This window comes from Leucopleurus acutus (genome assembly GCF_964270905.1).
Source record: "Leucopleurus acutus genome assembly, chromosome: 7".
NCBI classification, from domain to species: Eukaryota; Metazoa; Chordata; class Mammalia; order Artiodactyla; family Delphinidae; genus Leucopleurus; species Leucopleurus acutus.
The window spans coordinates 15085239-15091199 of NC_139150.1; positions in this window are offsets into that span (position 1 = coordinate 15085239).

Genomic DNA, 5961 nt, shown 5'->3' on the forward strand with positions numbered 1-5961 from the left:
TAATTTCTTTCATCAGTGTCTTATAGTTTTCTGCATGCAGGTCTTTTGTCTCCTTAGGTAGGTTTATTCCTAGGTATTTTATTCTTTTTGTTGCAATGGTAAATGGGTGTGTTTCCTTAATTTTACTTTCAGATTTTTCATCATTAGTGGATAGGAATGCAAGAGATTTCTGTGCATTAATTTTGTATCTTGCTACTTTACCAAATTCATTGATTAGCTCTAGTAGTTTTCTGGTAGCATCTTTAGGATTCTCTATGTAGAGTATCATGTCATCTGCAAACAGTGACAGCTTTACTTCTTCTTTTCCAATTTGGATTCCTTTTATTTCTTTTTCTTCTTTAATTGCTGTGGCTAAAACTTCCAAAACTGCATTGAAGAAGGGTGGTGAGAGTGGGCAACCTTGTCTTGTTCCTGATCTTAGAGGAAATGGTTTCAGTTTTTCACTATTGCGAATGATGTTGGCTGTGTGTTTGTCATATCTAGCCTTTATTATATTGAGGTAAGTTCCCTCTATGCGTACTGTCTGGAGAGTTTTTATCATAAATGGGTGTTGAATTTTGTCAAAAGCTTTTTCTGCATCTATTGAGATGACCATATGGATTTTCTCCTTCAGTTTGTTAATATAGTTTATCACATTGATTGATTTGCGTATATTGAAGAATCCTTGCATTCCTGGGATAAACCCCACTTGATCATGGTGTATGATCTTTTAATGTGCTGTTAGAGTCTGTTTGCTAGTGTTTTCTTGAGGATTTTTGCATCTGTGTTCATCAGTGATATTGACCTGTAGTTTTCTTTCTTTGTGACATCTTTGTCTGGTTTTGGTGGCCTCATAGAATGAGTTTGGGAGTGTTCCTCCCTCTGCTATATTTTGGAAGAGTTTGAGAAGGATAGGTGTTAGCTCTTCTCTAAATGATAGAATTCGTCTGTGAAACCATCTGGTCCTGGGCTTTCGTTTGTTGGAAGATTTTTAATCACAGTCTCAATTTCAGTGCTTATGATTGGTCTGTTTATATTTTCTGTTTGTTCCTGGTTCAGTCTCAGTAGTTTGTGCTTTCTAAGAATTTGTTCATTTCTTCCAGGTTGTCCATTTTATCAGCATATAGTTGCTTGTAGTAGTCTCTCGTGATCCTTTGTATTTCTGCAGTGTCAGTTGTTACTTCTCTTTTTTCATTTCTAATTCTATTGATTTGAGTCTTCTCCCTTCGTTTCTTGATGAGTCTGGCTAATGGTTTATCAATTTTGTTTATATTCTCAAAGAACCAGCTTCTTTTAGTTTTATTGATCTTTGCTATCATTTCCTTCATTTCTTTTTCTTTTATTTCTGATCTGGTCTTTATGATTTCTTTCCTTCTGCTAACTTTGGGGTTTCTTTGTTCTTCTTTCTCTAATTGTTTTAGGTGTAAGGTTAGGTTGTTTATTTGAGATGTTTCTTGTTTCTTTAGGTAGGTTTGTATTGCTGTAAACTTCCCTCTTAGAACTGCTTTTGCTGCATCCCGTAGATTTTGGGTCATCGTGTTTTCATTGTCATTTGTTTCTAGGTACTTTTTGATTTCCTCTTTGATTTCTTCAGTGATCACTTGGTTACTTAGTAGTGTATTTTTTAGCCCCCATGTGTTTGTATTTTTTACAGATATTTTGCTGTAATTGATATTTCGTCTCATAACGTTGTGGTCTGAAAAGATACTTGATACAATTTCACTTTTCTTAAATTTACCAAGGCTTGATTTGTGACTCAAGATATGATCTATCCTGGAGAATGTTCTATGAGTACTTGAGAAGAAAGTGTATTCTGTTGTTTTTGTATGGAATGTTCTATAAGTATCAGTTCCATCTTGTTTAATGTATCATTTAAAGCTTGGGTTTCCTTATTTATTTTCATTTTGGATGATCTGTCCATTAGTGAAAGTGGAGTGTTAAAGTCCCCTACTATGATTGTGTTACTCTCGATTTCCCCTTTTATGGCTGTTAGCGTTTGCCTTATGTACTGAGGTGCTCCTGTGTTGGGTGCGTAAGTATTTACAATTGTTATATCTTCTTCTTGGATTGATCCTTATGTAGTGTCCTTCTGTGTCTCTTGTAATAGTCTTTATTTTAAAGTCTATTTTGTCTGATATGAGAATTGCTACTCCAGCTTTCTTTTGATTTCCATTTGCATGGAATATTTTTTTCCATCCTCTCACTTTCGGTCTGGTTATGTCTTAGGTCTGAAATGGGTCTCTTGTAGACAGCTATAAGGGTCTTGTTTTTGTATCCATTCAGCCAGTCTATGTCTTTTGGTTGGAGCATTTAATCCATTTCCATTTAAGATAGTTATTGATATGTGTATTCCTATCACCATTTTATTAATTGTTTTGGGTTTGTTATTATAGGTCTTTTCCTTCTCTTGTGTTTCCTGCCTAGAGAAGTTCCTGTAGCATTTGTTGTAGAGCTGGTTTGGTGGTGCTAAATTCTCTTAGCTATTGCTTGTCTGTAAAGGTTTTAATTTCTCCATCGAATCTGAATGAGATCCTTGCTGGGTAGAGTCATCTTGGTTGTAGTTTTTTACTTTCATCACTTTAAATATGTCCTGCCACTCCCCTCTGGCTTGCACAGTTTCTGCTGAAAGATCAGCTGTTAACTTTACGGGGATTCCCTTGTATGTTAATGTTGCTTTTCCCTTGCTGCTTTTAATATTATTTCGTTGTATTTAGTTTTTGATAGTTTGATCTAGTGTCTTGGTGTGTTTCCTCTTGGATTTATCCTGTATGGGACTCTCTGCACTTCCTCGACTTGATTGACTCTTTCCTTTCTCATATTAGGGAAGTTTTCAACTATAACCTCTTCAAATATTTTCTCAGTCCCTTTCTTTTTCTCTTCTTCTTCTGGGACCCCTATAATTCGAATGTGGGTGTGTTTAATGTTGTCCCAGGGGTCTCTGAGACTGTCCTCAATTCTTTTCATTCTGTTTTCTTTATTCTGCTCTGTGGTAGTTATTTCCGCTATTTTATCTTCCAGGTCACTCATCCGTTCTTCTGCCTCAGTTATTCTGCTATTCATTCCTTCTAGAGAAGTTTTAATTTCATTTGTTGTGTTGTTCATGATTGTTTGTTTGCTCTTTAGTTCTTCTAGGTCCTTGTGAAACGTTTCTTGTATTTTCTCCATTCTATTTCCAAGATTTTGGATCATCTTTACTATCTTTCCTCTGAACTCTTTTTCAGGTAGACTGCCTATTTCCTCTTCATTTGTTTGGTCTGATGGGTTTTTACCTTGACTCTTCATCTGCTGTGTGTTTTCTGTCTTCTGATTTTGCTTCACTTACTGTGTTTGGGGTCTCCTTTTCGCAGGCTGCAGGTTCATAGTTCCCGTTGTTTTGGTGTCTGCTCCCAGTGGCTAAGGTTGGTTCCGTGGGTTGTGTATGCTTCCTGGTGGAGGGGACTGGTGCCTGTGTTCTGGTGGATGAGGCTGGATCTTGTCTCTCTGGGGGGCAAGACCGCATCTGGTGGTATATTTTGGGGTGCCTGTGATCTTACTATGATTTTAGGCAGCCTCTCTGCTAATGGGTGGGGTTTTGTTCCTGTCTTTCTAATTGTTTGGCATAGAGTGTCCAGCAGTGTAGCTTGCTGGTCGTTGAGTAGAGCTGGGTCTTAGTGTTGAGATGGAGATCTCTGGGAGAGCTTTCACCGTTTGATATTACGTGGAGCCGGGAGGTCTCTGGTGGACCAATGTCCTGAACTTGGCTCTCCCACCTCAGAGGCACAGGCCTGACACCCGGCTGGAGCACCAAGACCCTGTCAGCCACATGGCCAGGTTCGTGGGGAGTTTCTTGTCTTTCAGGAAGTCTGAGGTCTTCTGCCAGCGTTCAGTAGGTGTTCTGTAGGAGTTGTTCCACATTTAGATGTATTTCTGTTATATTTGTGGGGAGGAAGGTGATCTTCACATCTTACTCCTTCGCCATCTTGAAGGTCTCCCCCCAGAGGTGTTTCATGTGCTGCCAACTCTCTGGTTCCACCCATTATGTTTAATTTGTCCATTTTTGTGCCCACCTCCTACTCTGGGCTGTGAGAGCTAATTAAAATAGTAAGGACTCAACAAATATTTCTTGGATTTTTCCAAACTGGCAAAGAAAAGACATTCTAAAATGTTAATTTCACTTTCCTTTTTGAAATATCTCCTGCAGAGACTGTTGACGATTTTGAAGGAACACTTAAAAGGCAGCTTCACTGAATTTAGATCTTCACATTTCCAAATATTTCATTTGCCTCCAAATGAAATATTTATGAAGAAAAAGATGCTATATGTAACTTATATTATTAATTATGAAAAAAATGGTATTAAGGATCCCCCAAAATCACAAAACTAAGTATTCCACATATTTCCATTTTCTTTCAGATTGTCATGGCCTTCCTTAGATGCAACATTTCCAGAAGTTTTATGCCTCAGTTTGACTTGTCAGCCATTCTCTTTATTAATATACTTATAGTTAATTTGTGGTTGTTCATGATTGTCAAAACAGGAAAACTACAACTAAGGAGATGTGGGTCTTTAGCTTTGTATATTAAAGCACTGAGTCATAGAACTTAGAACTGGCTAAGTTTGAAGTTCAGTTCTGTCATTTTAAATAATTTGACATTGCAAGAATAACTATATATTTTAAGAAGAGTCTCCATTTCATCATCTGCAAAATAGAAATAATGTTATCTGTCTCAAAGGATAGTTCTGTGGATTTAATGCCATGGAGCATATGAAACAGTCTGGCACATTATCTATCATATAGTAGGTGCAGGGTAGTCATCCACTCACTCTTACTCAGGCATTTAAATATAATGTAAATTATGAATAACCCATTGTAAAGGTGGGCACTGGGAATGGGCATTGTAAGAACAGAATGCGCAGAGGTAGTAAAGTATGATGATTTGTAGGGTATTCAGTCAGTGCACTTGGGGAGAGAATCTAGAGAACAGGGTGACTTGAGGGTGCGAGGTGGAAAAGTTAAGTAGAAAAGCTTAGTATACAGAGGATCCAGCTCATGAACACTGAATGCAAGACTAAGAGGCAAGGTGATCAGTAAGGAATTGTTAGATCTGTCTAACTAGGGGAGTGTCATAGTCATATCTGTATCTAGAAAGATCACTCTGGCAACTAGAGTGGTGTTTAGGATGGAGGTGGCAGAGATATTGATACATGAAACAGGAAGACCAGCAGGAAGATGACTGTGATAGTCCAAGTCAGAGCGCTATTTTTGAATGGCAGATAGCAAGAGAGAATGGATTTCTGAAGCAAAGGATATAAGGGGAGGGAGGAGAAGTAAAGGACCACACTGAGGTTTACAGGGAAGACAGGAGAAGGATAAAGTTGTCAAGAGAAGTGGTTGAATATGAAAACAAAGGGAATTGACAGGATTTGGAGATGGTGGTGATGGTGGTCTTGGTGGTGGAGATGGTTGAATAGGGTAGAGGAGGAATTTGGGAAAAGTCTCAGACTTATCACAGGCATGATTTGGGAGACTGTGTGATTCACCTGAATGTGGACCATGAGAAGAGGAAATTTGAGAGAGTGATGATGGCTTTCATTTGGGATACTTTGATTTTGAAAAGCCTATGGGATTTCCTAGAGAAATTGGTTATGTGGTTGAAAATAATAATATAAACTATGCACGTTAAAATGAACACTCAGTCCAGTGGTTCTAGGCTTGTTTTTAACCACACACATATACCCAGTAAAAATTTTTGACTACATACCTCCCTATTAATGTATGTACCTGAATTATTTATGCATGTTACCTTCACTAGCTAATATCACAGCTCCGCAGTGCTCAATGTTCCCTTAGAGCAAGGATCAGCATTAATAATTGTATATGTAAATCCATATTTTAATTAGTCCTCTTGATCATCTCAAATTGTTTTGGCCAGTTCTTTTGGGGTTTTTTCCAGTGATAATTTTAATTTGTCAATGACTTTTTAAAAATTGAAGTATAGGTAA